The 17,025-nt window shown below is 44.7% G+C and overlaps 1 protein-coding gene and 2 non-coding genes across 3 annotated transcripts in view; 2 read left to right on the top strand and 1 right to left on the bottom strand.

Moving 5' to 3' along the window:
• The window catches only part of LOC126278964 (muscle-specific protein 300 kDa), a 1,270,985-nt gene that overhangs the window by 362,059 nt on the left and 891,901 nt on the right, over positions 1 to 17,025 (top strand). The gene's annotated exons all lie outside the window — the stretch shown is intronic.
• Positions 6,973 to 7,047, bottom strand: Trnaa-ugc (transfer RNA alanine (anticodon UGC)). The gene has a single exon. It is a non-coding gene; the product is annotated as a tRNA-Ala (tRNA).
• LOC126279732 (U6 spliceosomal RNA) lies at positions 7,305 to 7,410 on the top strand. Its single transcript, XR_007551196.1, has one exon. It is a non-coding gene; the product is annotated as a U6 spliceosomal RNA (small nuclear RNA).

The raw sequence follows: 17,025 nt of genomic DNA, 5'->3' as shown, positions 1-17,025 counted from the left end.
AAATGCAAGTCTGCATCTGTATTATAAACTGGAAAAAGTGGAACTTACTAAACATTGCTCGTCGAGTAAAATTTCCTACGACTTAATAGCTGCCGGTTCAGTCTCACCATGTTACCTGATGAGATTTCGAAGCGTGGGACGGCTGCAAGTTGTGAAGTATTATGCCACTTGGTTTAAACTTACAATTTCGCAAGTACTGCAGTGGACCATGGCGGTGTCGCGGAGCGGCCCTTCTCCGACGAGGTCAGCAACAATAGTTTAACTCGACGCAGTAGCAAGTATGTCCTTATTCTAAAGCTGAGAGATTTTCAAAAATGGTTCAAATGGCTCTGAGCACTATGGGGACTTAACTTCTGAGGTCATCAGTCCCCTAAAACTTAGAACTACTTAAGCCTAACCAACCTAAGGACATCACACGCATCCTCGCTCATGGCAGGATTCGAACCTGTGACCGTAGCGGTCGCGCGGTTCCAGACTGTAGCGTCTAGAACCGCTCGGCCACCAAGGCCGGCTGTGAGATTTTCCTTTCCGCTTGCTTTAGGGGGGTGAGGTTCCTCTCAGATGCGGGTGGACTTCACAGTATAAGAATTGTTGTTACACTCATAAAGTTCTCCTTCCTGTACATTAGTTTATTGTGGTCAACCTCTAGTTTTCCTGGGGACGAAAATGTCCTCTCGACTCCCACTTAATTGTCTGGCGTTCGTTTCAAGTTCTAATGTTTACTTTTCTCCCTAGAGCCAATCCTCTCGGTTACGACTATTTTCCGTTTCCCTGTATCTCTATCACTCTCTACTTGCATTTCAAATGAAAAAAAACTGTATTCTGGTTTCCTTTTCATGTGGCTAGAAGGATGAAAATGCTATGTTTTGAGGGCAACCTGCTCTGTCAGGAGGGGTCAGGTCTACACGTGTGATAATCTTCCGCTTTGAACATTTCCTTTTACTGAACTGGGGAAGCGAGCTTACATCGGACCAGAGGGGTTCTGTTAATCTTTCAGGGCGCACTTGTGTCCAATGGCGCTGGGTTGGCTTGGCAGCTCAGGGACTGTAAGTGTCCGCGGCTGCACAGCCGAGCTGGGGTTCCCGGCGTGAATTCACAGGCTACTACTAACTGAAACTTCAAGTGAAACCAGTGTAACGGAATACTTGGTACTGAATATGACTGACTTCCCTATCAAGCGAGATTGAGCTATGGAACAGCATAACACTCAGAGTGTTATAGTGCCCCAGTGCTACGAAGCGAATTCTACGTAGAGGTACTATTTAGGAATAATCGTGACTTGCCCATATTTAGCTACAGTAGTTTTCGTCGTGAGGAATCTAAGATACTTACTGTGTAGGAATTATGTCAAGAACGACAACATATGATGGAAAAGCAAAGAAATTGAAGAAAGGAAGGAAGATTGTGGTTTATCAACCAGTTGTCAATCACGTCGTCGCAAGTGAAGCACAAGATAGGACTGGGGAGAGATGAGATTGAAATTGGCAGTGCAATCAAAGGAACCGTCCTGGAATTTGCAGATTAGGAAAACCATTGAAAATCTATATCTGGATGGCTGGACGAGGATTGACCCACCACCCTCCAGAATGTGAGTCCAGTGTCTTACCGCATTTTCGGCGGCTGTCACAGGAAGAAGACGAAGATGAAACAACTATATTGTTTGTTTCCAGTTTCTTCGAAGCACAGCAAAACCGATTAATACAAAATCTTATGCAAGTGAACATAACCCAACTCGTGCTCCTGTTTTGTTGTCACGAAAAATCCTCAAATATACAAAAACCTTTTTTAAATTGTTTATACGAGGTAGTGAAGTGTGTGTATACGAAATTTGGAGTACTATCCGTAACTGTGGCCTTCTGTTTTATAATCTATTTTGTCTCTAGTTGATACATCGAGATCCTTAGCTGTAAGTGTGGTACAGGGCTGCGCACGAAAAACCGGTCCCGTGTAGTAGAGTGCTCATTGTCGGCCGCCAGTTGTCAGCTATTGTTTCGAAACTGTTGCGATTACGTTTTGTGTTGTCAGTACGAAAGACGTTGTGACTTGGTTAAGACGTGTGAAGTAAATCTCTCAGCGAGATCTATCTTCTCCAAGAAAGAATCGCAATACTGGAAGCGTAAGTATCTACCAGTTCCTGTAAGAAAACGCGGGACATTTTTGCATGACGGTTCCTCGCGTTTCCGCACCAGCAAAGAGCAGTAATCAGAATTTCGTGACAAAGTGGCTTTTACAGGGTCAGTTGAAACCGCAAAAAAGAGTCGAGCCCCGACCACAGCAGGAGTGATCCGGAGTCCAAACAAGTCGACAAGTAAATTGTCGAAACAAGTGAACGTGCCGCGTAGGTCTTGTCAACATGTTTTACAGCATGTAAGGGTGAAGCCATACAAAATTACGTGTGTTCAAGAACTGAAGGAAGAAGATAAGGCAAAACTTGTGAATTAATGTACAACTGAGAGTTGACTGTTGGGTCCCCTGCTGTATTTCTAGAGTGATGAAGCCTGGTTCGATATGACTGAAATATGAACTCTCGGAAACACCAGATATTGGTAACGAACAATCCCTATACGATTAATGGGGAACCTCTTCACTGTGAAAAAATCGGAATGTGGTGTGCCGCGTCACTGCTGTGTATATGTGAATCTTGCCAGAATTTTACCCACAGTTGGCCCCCATTACCCAAGAACGTACGTATGCTGTCTTTAAACAGGATGAGGCGGGCTGTCACATTTCACGCGAGTCAATCTCACGAATTGATGACAGATTCGCAGAAGAGAGGACTGTCAACAAACCTAACTGCTTGTGATTTTCATCTGTGGGGCAGTCTGAAGAGAAAAGTGTACGCAAATAACGTAATAACGTTATAAGACTTGAAGGACAATATTCGTAATGAAAGTTTGAGGGCTGATATGGCAGACTTGTTCCAAGCGTAATGCGCCATTGGCGATTAAAATTGCTACACCAAGAAGAAATGAAGATGATAAACTGGTATTCATTGGACAAATATATTATACTAGAACTGACATGTGATTACATTTTCACGCAATCTGGGCGCATCGATCCTGAGAAATCAGTACTCAGAACAACCACCTCTATCAGTAATAATGCTCTTAATACGCCTGGGCATTGAGTCAAACAGAGCTTGCCGGCCAGAGTGGCCGAGCAGTTCTAGGTGCTACAGTCTGGAACAGCGCGACCTCTACGGTCGCAGGTTCGAATGCTGCCTCGGGCAAGGATGTGTGTGATGTCCTTAGGTTAGTTAGGTTTAAGTAGTTAAGTTCTAGGGGACTGATGACCACAGCAGTTAAATCCCATAGTGCTCAGAGCCATTTGAACCATTCAAACAGAGCTTGGATGGCGTCTACAGGTACAGCTGCCCATGCAGCTTCAACACTACACCACAGTTCATCAAGAGTAGTGACTGTCGTATTGTGACGAGACAGTTGCTCGGCCACTACTGGCACAAATGGTTCGAATGGCTCTGAGCACTATGGGACTTAACATCTGTGGTCATCAGTCCCCTACAACTTAGAACTACTTAAACCTAACTAACCTAAGGACATCACACACACCCATGCCCGAGGCAGGATTCGAACCTGCGACCGTAGCGGTCACGCGGTTCCAGACTGAAGCGCATAGAACAGCACGGCCACACCGGCCGGCTCGACCACTATTGACCAGACGTTTTCAATTGGTGAGAGATCTGGAGAATGTGCTGGCCAGGGGAGCAGCCGAACATTTTCTGTATCCAGAAAGACCCGCACAAGACCTGCAACTTGCGGTCGTGCATTATCCTGCTGAAATGTAGGGTTTCGCAGAGATCGAATGAAGGGTAGAGCCACGGGTCGTAATACATCTGAAATGTTACGTCCACTGTTCAAAGTGGCGTCATTGCAAACAAGAGGTGACCGAGACGTGTAACCAATGGCACCCCATACCATCACGCCGGGTGATACGCCAGTGTGGCGATGACGAACACACGCTTCCCATGTGCGTTCACCGCGATGTCGCCAAACACGAATGCGACCATCATGATGTTGTAAACAGAACCTGGATCCATCAGAAAAAAATGACGTTTAGTCATTCGTGCACCCAGGCTCGTCGTTGACTACACCATTGCAGACGCTCCAGTCTGTGATGCAGCGTCAAGGGTAACCGCAGTCATGGTCTCCGAGCTGATTGTCCATGCTGCTGCAAACGTCATCGAACTGTTCGTGCAGATGGTTGTTGTCTTGTAACGTCCCCATCTGTTGACTCAGGGATCGAGACGTGGCTGCACGATCCGTTACAGCCATGCGGATAAGATGCCTGTCATCTCGACTGCTAGTGATACGAGACCGTTGGGATCCAGCACGGCTTTCCGTATTACCCTCCTGAACTCACCGATTCCATATTCTGCTAACAGTCATTGGATCTCGACCAACGCGAACACCATTGTCGCGATACGATAAACGCCAATCGCGATAAGCTACAATCCGACCTTATCAAAGTCGGAAACATGATGGTACGCATTTCTCCATCTTACACGAGGCATCACAACAACGTTTCACCAGACAACTCCGTCAACTGCTGTTTGTGTATGAGAAATCGGTTGGAAACTTCCCTCATGTCAGCACGTTATAGGTGTCGCCACCGGCGCCAACCTTGTGTGAATGCTCTGAAAAGCTAATCATTCGCAAATCACTGTATCTTCTTCCTGTCGGTTAAATTTAGCTTCTGTAGCATGTCATCTTTGTTGTGTAGCAATTTTAATGACCAGTAGTATATTAACACGTTAGGGCGCGCGCGGGACTGCATTGAAGCACAACGTCATTTTCAGCGCCTAATGTTGTGTAAATTTTTGAATTAGATTACTTGTTAATTTTTATTATCTCATAATTACATGTTTATCTATTTGTTGTTGTATCTGCCTGTTGGGAGCCATAATTTTTGCATAACTGGCGAGCAGTGCGTACAAGGGACTGGTTTTCCTTGCATGTGTCGACTTATATTACAACGTAAACATACGTACGACACTTACAGCTAAGGATCTTGACGTATCAACTAGTGAAGAACTTAAGTCAGGCAGACGAAACAACTCATGGCGATGAGATACTAATGCCATGGGCGTCTCCACCCAGACAAACATAGCTCCGGATATGCCAGGTGGGAACTCAGTACCCGTATCAGAATCAGTACAACCAATCCTTTGTTGTTACCGCTGCATCTAAGCTGTCAGTGCAGTGACAGACACGCTTGAAATACGTCGGCGCGAGTTTATTTCGATACGAAATCCGCAACTGAGGGTTCCTCAGCGGATGCGGTGTTACGGTTGCCCTCGCGCTTGGCCGTGTTTGCCTTTGGTGTTACCTCCAGGGTAAACTTCCGCAAGACGTGGGATCCACACCTCTGCGTACTCTGTTCCCCCGAAGCGCTACTTCGAAATCCCTGCCGTAAATGTCTCCTCATCCTTTCTACAGACTACTTGGTTTCACACAGGCTTGGCATTTTCAGTAAAACAGGTCGTTCCGGTATTAGGTTTCACGTGCCGTACGATAACGAATGTACCGTTTAAGCGTTTCAGAACCTCTCTGGACGTATTTATCACATATTTTATGCCGCATTGCAGCGAACGGTTAGCAGGCTTCGACAATTAACGAGGTTGTTAGCGATCTTTCACAAGGTCTCCCAAATCCACTTCAAGTAGTTCTTTAAAGTAATACGGTGATATATTTCACGTAATTTATCAGACATAGCATCTTCATTTACTTACTACAGGAAATGAAAAGGGTGACATCTCCCAACCTTCAAACTGTATTTTCGCACTGTAGGTCCCAAACGCTGGGGCTCATTATCCGGTGGGGTTCCACTCAAACGTAACTGGTTCGAATCCTGCTGGTGGATAAATCTTTCACTATCAGTATTTGGCCGGCAACGAAAGAGGTGGTGGCGAACAATCCTAAAAACAGACTTTGCGCCAGTATCCTGGATAACGTGCTGATCTCGTCTGGAATGTTAAAAGAACGGGCTTACTCCGCTTATGGTCTTAGAAGTCTTATTTTGCTACTGTCATTTCGGCGTTACGCCGCAGTCTAGCATAAATACTGGGTGTCGACGCTCTGTATTGTTTCATGTAGCGAGGGAAATAGCACTTTTGACGGTAGACCGTCCGTCGTGTGGGAGAGGAAGGAAAGGAGGTTGCAGTTTAACGTCCCTTCGACGTCGATGTCATTACAGACGGATCACAAGTTCGGACTGTTTCGAGCTCTCTCTCTCTCTCTCTCTCTCTCTCTCTCTCTCTCTCTCTCTCTCTCTCTCTCTCTCTCTGCCTCCTTCCTCCCCCCTCCCTCTCTCTCTCAGACACACACACACACACACACACACACACACACACACACACACACACACACACACACACACACACACCAACAAAGCAGATACAATACCACATTCCCAATATTCACCTACACTAAGGTCACACTCCTAAATCTACACAAATAATTGGCAAGCAATCTTGTAGTTTTCCGGGGACGGTATTTCTGGTAGCACTACAGCATCCGTCTCCAGTTCCATTTGCGAATGGTGTGTGCGAAGGGCGATTGTCTGTAGGTCATGAAATGAGCTCCAATTTCTATGATTTTCTTACACTGATTTATCGAGACGTATATGGAAGGAAGTAACATGCTGCTCTACACTTCCTGCAAGTACACTCTGAGTGTCAACAGAAGCAGTCTTCGTTATGAATGTCTCTCTCTAAGCGTCTGGAGTTTGTTGAGCATCCCATATAACGCTCTCGCGCTTTTGAAACTATTCCCTGACGAAACGCGCTATTCTTTAATGCCTCTTCCAGTCTTGCAAACGTGCCACACTGTTGAGCACTCCAGAAACGGTTGAATGCCTTTTTAAGCGATTCCTTTTATAAATGATGACTAAATGAAACCCTCAGCTGCCAACAGGTGTTGTTGATATACCTCGATGTGGACAGCTGAAAATGTGTGTCCCGACCGGGACTCGAACCCGGGATCTCCTGCTTGCATGGCAGACACTCTATCCATCTGAGCCACCGAGGACACAGATAAATAGCGCGACTGCAGTTAAAGGCTACCCAGCCATTGACCTTCGTCTGTGCGAATGCGCACAGGTTGCCCAAACTCCTACGGGAATCGCCAAAGCGTGCGCGAGTAATGAGTGGATGGGCAAATGTCTATAAGCTACATTACATATGTAGAATTGTGGACAGTTGGGAATGTGAGTCTCACGGGAAGCGTGCAAGGGATACCTCCCTGCAGTCGCGCAATTTATCTGTGTCCTCGGTGGCTCAGATGGATGTACTCGCTTCGGCGCTACATATACTAAAATTGGAACGATACAGAGAAGATTAGCATGTCCCTGCGCAAGGATGACACGCAAAATCGTGAAGCGTTCCACATTTTTTGCCGGCACGGTACCTCAGCGTGTTCGGTCAGAGGGTTAGCAGCCCTCTGTAATAAAACAACTTAGCTAATCGATCAACAACGAACTTCAACGGATGTCTTACGACGTCCGCCCCGAGCAGAGGCAACGAACAAAAGCAAACAAAATGAGATTAAAAAAAAAGATGGATAGAGCGTCTGCCATGTAAGCAGGAGATCCCGGGTTTGAGTCCTGGTCGGGGCACACATTTTCACCTGTCCACATCGAGGTATATCAACAACACCTGTCGTCAGCTGAGGGTTTCATTTAGTCATCATTTATTTCAGGGAAAAGCTGCACGGTCATCAACAGTATTCTGTTCTTTCGAGAACAGTTACTGTCTTCATATATACGATTCCTTTTAGATGAATTACATTTCCTTGAGACCCTTTCAATGACACTCAGCCTGGCATCTGTTATTCTGGCTTAAGTTTCATGTGGTTATTCCATTCTAGATCGCTCCGGGCAGTTTCTCCGAGGTATTTCACGGTTCTTACTGTTTCCAGTAATTTCTCATCAATAATATAATCCAACAATACAGTGTTTCTTCGTCTAATTATATTGATGCAGTTGTAGGTATGCTGTAGGACCCTGCAGCAGACGGACACTACCATCGTCGATCTATAATTCTAGCGTCGGTCTACAATTCTGTACATCCGTTATATTACCATTTTTGTAAGCTGCGGCTGTCGCAGGGCGAGGGATTTACGGTAAAAACCAAAAGCGCCAGGAAGAGGATAATTCCGCACTGTACTCAATATATTTAGTATCTTCAGTATAGTTTTTCTGAGAGTATTTGTTTGGGGTCTAGTGTTATATGAAAGTGAAAGCAGTCACTGTCGCAGTTAATACAAACGAGAGAGTAGATGCTTTTGAAATACGGCACTACACACAATACTGAGGGTTAGATGAGTACATCGAGTAGCTAATGGGTAGGTACTGATTCAAATGGTGAGAGGAAGGGGGGGGGGGGGGGAGAGCGGAGGGAAGACCTACATACCAGAACGTGACTAACATTAAGGACAGATTGACAGGATACATCCTGAAGCATCAGTAAATAACTTGGTAATGGAAGCAGTGCGGTGGTTTGTGGGGAGGGTTGAGGGGGCGAATTATACTGTAGAGGGACACCAAGGCTTGAAGGCAGTAAACAGCTTCACGTGGCTGGGTGGAGGTAGTCATGCAGATGTGCAAAGGCTTCAACTGGACAGACCAGAGTGGACAGTTGCATGAGACTCACGACTGCAACAATACCCAGTGTGAAGTCGAATACAAATACTGTCCCGACCTCAGGAATTAGTCGCTTTCATTTAGCTCAGTCGAAATTTTGTTACTTCAGAATATGGAATTTTTGTTCGTTGATCAAAAATTTGTGTGGTAGAGCCCTCACGCGACGAAGCTTTTTAAAATACGCAATTTAATATTTCCGTTTTATTTTTGTTTTTGTGGCCTCTGTTTCGCAATAGCAATTCTCTTCAAAGTACCTTGGGAGTTATTCCGTCGTTTGCGGCTGCAAGAAGTCATATTTCGACCTGACTCGTTTTACTAACACAGTTTTCAAACGTCACTGTACCAAATGTGTGCGTATGTACAAGGTGTCCTCCCCCCCCCCCCCCCCCCCACCGCCACCACAAAAAAAACACTGACAAGATTTAGGGGCAGGTTTCTTACAGCAAAACAAGACAAAAATGTATACGAAACATGGGCTCTAACATGCATACCTTAAGAGCGATGAGCACTTGTTCGTCTTCTCTACTATGGAAGAACTAATAACACAGAAAAATGGTTCAAAAGGCTCTGAGCACTATGGGACTTAACATCTGAGGTCATCAGTCCCCTGGAGCTTAGAACTACTTAAACCTAACTAACCTAAGGACATCCCACACATCGATGCCCGAGGCAGGATTCGAACCTGCGACCGTAGCAGTCGCGCGGTTCCAGACTGAAGCGCATAGAACCGCTCGGTCACACCGGCCGGCTAAGAACACAGACATAGGAACACACAACAGAACAGTAGACGATGCCACAGCCACAGAAACCGAACAAAAGGCGATCGTATTCCGCGCGATCAAAACAAAACAGAGTGCAAGAGCTAATTCTATCTCCCTGTTTTTCGACAGCAGGCTGATCCACAGGGGGAGTTATCCTTTATGTCAATGACTTGCAACTGTCTGTAGCGCGTGAGTTGGCTTCTTACGTGTCAGTTGGGAAGGAACCTGCTTACAATGTGGACCGATTTTAAACGTGACACTCACACGAGAGAGGAGTATGCTTTGCAGTTTAGCTGTGCACCGATGGGGTGATACGTGTACGGTGCTCGGGCGATCTGTTTCGACCTTCTCCGAACGCATTGCCAGCAGTGAGCATGCGAGACACGCGGTGGCTCTGCGTTCTGCGAATACGCTAGCGGGACACGCACGGCGATAAGCCACGCAACGAACGTGCGGCGCGCGCCGGCTCGATAGCGGCGCATCGATTGCATTACTCGCCGGCTCTAGTTACTGCTTAGTGTTCCAAGGGCGTGGGCCAGTGACACTGAGCCTCAAGAAGCTCGCTAGCACTGCCTTCAAAATGCAGTACGCACAAATTACTTGATAGGACAATTACTGTTTACAGTGTAGCGGGTGTCCGAACAGTCGACAGACGTTTTTTATCTGGTGTTTCGGCAGGTATTTGCAATTTCGTTTTTGCAGTGTTTAGCTGGTGTCAGCCCAAACAAATCTAGTTGTTGTTGTTGTTGTTGTTGTTGTTGTGGTCTTGCGTCCAGAGACTGGTTTGATGCAGCTCTCCATGCTACTCTATTCTGTGCAAGCTTCTTCATCTCCCAGTACCTTCTCCAACCTACATCCTTCTGAATCTGTTTAGTGTATTCATCCCTTGGTCGCCCTCTACGATTTCTACCCTCCGCGCTGCCCTCCAATACTAGACTGGTGATCCCTTGATGCCTCAGAATATCTACTATCAACTGATCCCTTCTTCTAGTCAAGTTGTGCCACAAATTTCTCTTTTACCCAATTTTATTCAATACCTCCTCATTAGGTATGTGATCTACCCATCTAATCTTCAGCGTCCTTCTGTAGCACCACATTTCGAAAGCCTCTATTCTCTTTTTGTCTAAACTATTTATTGTCCACGTTTCACTATCTTACGTGTTGCGAAATCAACTCAAATCACATAAGAAAGGCAAGTCTTCCGGTCCAGATGGTATACCAATCAGGTTCCTTTCAGAGTACCAACACCGATTCAGAAAATACCGTTCTTGTGCAACACAGCTAGCTCTTTATTCCCACGAAGTAATGAGTGCTGTCGACAAGGGATCTCAGATCTATTCCATATTCTTAGATTTCCAGAAGGCTGTTGATACCGTTCCTCACGAGTGACTATTAATCAGATTGCGTGCATATGGAGTATCGTCTCAGCTGTGTGACTGGATTCGTGATTTCCTCTCAGAGAGGTCACAGTTCGTAGTGATATCTGGCGTTCCGCAAGGTAGAGTCATAGGCCTTCTGCTCTTCCTGATTTACATAAATGATCTAGGCGATAATCTCAGATGCACCCTTAGACTGTTTGCAGATGAAGCTGTAATTCACCGTATAGTAAAAACATCAGACGATGAATTCCAATTATAAAATGATCTAGAGAGAATTTCTGTATGGTGAGAAAAGTGGCAATTGTCATTAGACAAAGAAAAGTGCCAGGTCATCCACATGGGTACTAAAAGAAATACGATAAATTTTGGGTATACGATAAATTGCACAAATCTGAGGGCTGTCAATACTACTAAATACCTAGGCATTAGAATTACGAGCAATTTAAACTGGATGGACCACATAGATAACATCGTGGGGAAGGCGAAACAAATTCTGCGCTTTGTTGACAGAATACTTAGACGATGCGTCAAACCAACTAAAGAGACAGCCTACTTCACACTTGTCCGTCCTCTGGTGAAATATTGCTGCGCGGTGTGCGACCCTCGCCAGGTAGAATTGACGGAGAACACCGAAAAAGCGCAAAGAAGGGCAGCTCTTTTCGTGTTATCGCGCGGTACGGGTGAGAGTGTCACTGATATGATACGCGAGTTGGGGTGGCAGTCATTGAAACAAAGACGGTTTTCTTTGCGGCGAGATCTATTTACGAAATTACAATCACCAACTTTCTCTTCCGAATGCGAAAATATTTTGTTGACACCCACCTACGTAGGGAGAAACGATAATCATAATAAAATAAGAGAAATCAAACCTCGAACGGAAAGATTTAGGTGTTCCTTTTACCCACGAGCCATTCGAGAGTGGAATGATAGAGAAGTAGTATGAAAATGGTTCGATGAACCCTCTGCCAGGGACTTAAGTTTGAATTGCAGAGGAACCATGTAGATGTAGATGTAAATGCCCATCACGTCTTTCATGCGCCGCCCTTTGTCGACGGAAAAGGTCGGTTAGCTTCCCGTTAGTAATAAAATTATTTTTAAAATTTTACGTGCCCACCCAATAGAACGGTCCGGAAATAGTCTAGTGTGTTGTTCGTTTTTTCTATGTGTGTTAACAGGGACAGTTAAAGAGGGAGAATAAGCAGGACTTCAACAGCGACTGAACAGAACAGCGGTCTTGCACGGCGCACGAAAAATTCCTCTTAAAGAATTATTTTGATTGTAACGAGGAACAAACCGACGCTTTCCATCGAGACTGCTTCCTATAAGAGACGCAAAAGACGTGATCAATAATGTTTGTTTGGGCTGACTGCAGCTACACAATGCAAAAACGAAATTGCAAAAGACTGCCGAAACACCAGATAAAATGCGCCTGACAACTCTTAGGAGAGGCACCCTGTATATAAGTGATACAGCAGATAACGTCAGAATGCAGCGATTTGCAAGTAGACCAGCACAAGATTTATGAATGCAGGGGTTGCTAGTTGACTCTAAAAGGAAACAAATATAAAACATATACCTCATACAAAGGAGAAAAAAGAATTCGATACTATACAGTTAAAGTATTGATGACAACATGCGGGAAACAGTAACTACCGTAAAAAATCTAGCAGAAACCATCCGATGCGATATTTAATGTAAATGAGCGTTTGGCGTCATTGGCTGGGAGGCCTCTTACGGGGCAGGTCCGGCCGTCTTGGTGCCGGTCTTATTACATTCGACGCCACATTGGGCGACCTGAGCGCCGGATAGGGATGAAATGATGATGAAGACAGCACAACACCCAGTCCCTTAGCGGAGAAAATCCCCGACCCAGCCGGCAATCGAACCCGCACCCCTTAGGACGGCAGTCCGTCACGCTGACCATTTTTTTAAATTTTTATTTAACTATTTATTTTTAAAATCTCATTTTTGTTCGCTTTCTTTCGTTAGATCTGCTCGGGGCGGACACCCGTTTAAGTTCGTTGTAGAACGATTAACTTTTTATATTATTATTAATTTTTTTTTATTACAGAGGTCAGCTAACCCTCTGACCGAACATGCTGAGCTACCGTGCCGGCTGACCATTCAGCTATCGGGGCGGACATGATATTAAATGAAATGACCACATAAAATAAATAGTACGGAAATGTAACTGTTGTTGTTGTTGTTGTTGTTGTTGTTGTTATCTCCAGTCCTGAGACTGGTTTGATGCAGCTCTCCATGCTACTCTATCCTGTGCAAGCTTCTTCATCTCCCAGTACCTACTCCAACCTACATCCTTCTGAATCTGCTTAGTGTATCCATCTCTTGGTCTCCCTCTACGATTTTTACCCTCCACGCTGCACTCCAATACTAAATTGGTGATCCCTTGATGCCTCAGAACATGTCCTACCAACCGATCCCTTCTTCTGGTCAAATTGTGCCACAAACTTCTCCCCAATCCTATTCAATACTTACTCATTAGTTATGTGATCTACCCATCTAATCTTCAGCATTCTTCTGTAGCACCACATTTCGAAAGCTTCTATTCTCTTCTTGTCCAAACTATTTATCGTCCATGTTTCACTTCCATACCTGCCTACACTCCATACAAATACTTTCAGAAATGACTTCCTGACAATTAAATCTATGCTCAATGTTAACAAATTTCTCTTCTTCAGAAACGCTTTCCTTGCCATTGCCAGTCTACATTTTATATCCTCTCTACTTCGACCATCATCAGTTATTTTGCTCCCCAAATAGCAAAACTCTTTTACTACTTTAATTGTCTCATTTCCTAATCTAATTCCCTCAGCATCATCCGACTTAATTAGACTACACTCCATTATTCTCGTTTTGCTTTTGTTGATGTTCATCTTATATCCTCCTTTCAAGACACTGTCCATTCTGTTCAACTGCTCTTCCAAGTCCTTTGCTGTCTCTGACAGAATTACAATGTCATCGGCGAACCTCAAAGTTTTTATTTCTTCTCCATGGATTTTAATACCTACTCCGAATTTTTCTTTTGTCTCCTTTACTGCTTGCTCAATATACAGATTGAATAACATCGGGGAGAGGCTGCAACCCTGTCTTACTCCCTTCCCAACCACTGCTTCCCTTTCATGTCCCTCGACTCTGATAACTGCCATCTGGTTTCTGCACAAATTGTAAATAGCCTTTCGCTCCCTGTATTTTACCACTGCCACCTTTAGAATTTGAAACAGAGTATTCCAGTCAACATTGTCAAAAGCTTTCTCTAAGTCTACAAATGCTAGAAACGTAGGTTTGTCTTTCCTTAATGTTTCTTCCAAGATAAGTCGTAAGGTCAGTATTGCATCACGTGTTCCAGTATTTCTACGGAATCCAAACTGATCTTCCCCGAGGTCGGCTTCCACTACTTTTTCCATTCGTCTGTAAAGAATTCGAATTAGTATTTTGCAGCTGTGGCTTATTAAACTGATTGTTCGGTAATTTTCACATCTGTCAACACCTGCTTTCTTTGGGATTGGAATTATTCTATTCTTCTTGAAGTCTGAGGGTATTTCGCCTGTCTCATACATCTTGCTCACCAGCTGGTAGAGTTTTGTCATGACTGGCTCTCCCAAGGCTGTCAGTAGTTCTAATGGAATGTTGTCTACTCCGGGGGCCTTGTTTCGACTTAGGTCTTTCAGTGCTCTGTCAAACTCTTCACGCAGTATCGTATCTCCCATTTCGTCTTCATCTACATCCTCTTACATTTCCATAATATTGTCCACAAGTACATCGCCCTTGTATAGACCCTCTATATACTCCTTCCACCTTTCTGCTTTCCCTTCTTTGCTTAGAACTGGGTTTCCATCTGAACTCTTGATATTCATACAGGTGGTTCTCTTTCCTCCAAAGGTCTCTTTAATTTTCCTGTAGGCTATATCTATCTTACCCCTAGTGAGATAAGCCTCTACATCCTTACATTTGTCCTCTATCCATCCCTGCTTAGCCATTTTGCACTTCCTGTTGATCTCATTTTGGAGACGTTTGTATTCCTTTTTGCCTGCTTCATTTACTGCATTTTTACATTTTCTCCTTTCATCAATTAAATTCAATATTTCTTCTGTTACCTAAGGATTTCTACTAGCCCTCGTCTTTTTACGTACTTGTTCCTCTGCTGCCTTCACTACTTCATCCCTCAAAGCTACTCATTCTTCTTCTACTGTATTTCTTTCCCCCATTCCTGTCAATTGTTCCCTTATGCTCTCCCTGAAACTCTGTACAACTTCTGGTTCTTTCAGTTTATCCAGGTCCCATCTCCTTAAATCCCCTCCTTTTTGCAGTTTCTTCAGTTTTAATCTACAGTTCATAACCAACAGATTGTGGTCAGAGTCCACATCTGCCCCTGGAAATGTCTTACAATTTAAAACCTGGTTCCTAAATCTCAGTCTTACCATTATATAATCTATCTGATACCTTTTAGTATCTCCAGGGTTCTTCCATGTATACAACCTCCTTTCATGATTCTGAAACCAAGTGTTAGCTATGATTAAGTTGTGCTCTGTGCAAAATTCTACCGGGCGGCTTCCTCTACCATTTCTTAGCCCCAATCCATATTCACCTACTACGTTTCCTTCTCTCCCTTTTCCTACACTTGAATTCCAATCACCCATGACTATTAAATTTTCGTCTCCCTTCACTATCTGAATAATTTCTTTTATTTCATCATACATTTCTTCAATTTCTTCGTCATCTGCAGAACTAGTTGGCATATAAACTTGTACTACTGTAGTAGGTGTGGGCTTCGTATCTATCTTGGCCACAATAATGCGTTCACTATGCTGTTTGTAATACCTTACCCGCATTCCTATTTTCCTATTCATTATTAAACCTACTCCTGCATTACCCCTATTTGATTTTGCATTTATAACCCTGTAGTCACCTGACCAGAAGTCTTGTTCCTCCTGCCACCGAACTTCACTAATTCCCACTATATCTATCTTTAACCTTTCCTTTTCGCTTTTTAAATTTTCTAACCTACCTGCCCGATTAAGGGATCTGACATTCTACGCTCCGACCCGTAGAGCGCCAGTTTTCTTTCTCCTGATAACGACATTCTCTTGAGTAGTCCCCGCCCGGAGATCCGAATGGGGAACTATTTTACCTCTGGAATATTTTACCCAAGAGGACGCCATCATCATTTAACCATACAGTAAAGCTGCATGCTCTCGGGAAGAATTACGGCTGTAGTTTCCCCTTGCTTTCAGCCGTTCGCAGTACCAGCACAGCAAGGCCCGTTTTGGTTATTGTTACAAAGCCAGATCAGTCAGTCATCCAGACTGTTGCCCCTGCAACTACTGAAAAGGCAGCTGCCCCTCTTCAGGAACCACACGTTTGTCTGGCCTGTCAACAGATACACCTCCAATGTGGTTGTACCTACGGTACGGCTATCTGTATCGCTGAGGCACGCAAGCCTCCCAACCAACGGCAAGGTCCATGGGGGGGGGGGGGGGGGGGGGGAATGTAACTAATCCACAAAAAAAGGTACCGAGCGCAATGGGTAGCACAGTGGACACGCGTTCGCTAGGACGACGGTTCAAATCCAGATTTAGATTCTCCGTGATTTGCCTAAATCGCTTCAGACAAATGCACGGCCGATTTCCTTCCCCAGCCTTCCCTAATCCGAGCTTGTGCTCCGTCCCTAATGACCTGGTTGTTGTCGATGGGACGCTAAACACTAATATCCTCCTCCTCCTCCACCGCAAATGCCGTGACGGTTCTTTTGAAAGGGAACAGCTGATTTTCTTCCCCATCCTGCAAACATCACAAGCTTGTGCTCCGTCTCTAATGTGGACGGGTCTTTAAACTCTAATTTTCCTCCCTTTTTTTTACGAATGAAGTGGCCTACAACACACTTTTTCAATCGGTTATTGAGTGTTGCTGTCAGTATGGTGCCCCTACTGGACTGAATTAAGAGAAGAGATAGACAAGACTCAAGGAAGAGCGGCATGTTTTGTCTGCGCGAGAGCGTTGTGCACACGATCAAGAAGCTCCAGTGACAAACGCTACAACAGAGGCGTTCTGCTAACGGAGAGGTTCAATACCGACATTCCGATAGAGTCGATAGAGTCGGATGACACACAACTTCCTCCCACATTGTCTCGCGAAATGGCCACAACGAGAAAATTCGAGAAATTGGAGTTAATACGGAGCTTTTAGCAGGATCGTTCTTCCTACACACC

The sequence above is a fragment of the Schistocerca gregaria genome, chromosome 6 (genome assembly GCF_023897955.1).
Source record: "Schistocerca gregaria isolate iqSchGreg1 chromosome 6, iqSchGreg1.2, whole genome shotgun sequence".
Lineage (NCBI taxonomy): Eukaryota > Metazoa > Arthropoda > Insecta > Orthoptera > Acrididae > Schistocerca > Schistocerca gregaria.
The sequence above is the reverse complement of the archived record's forward strand: the minus strand, read 5'-3'. Positions and strand labels throughout refer to the sequence as shown.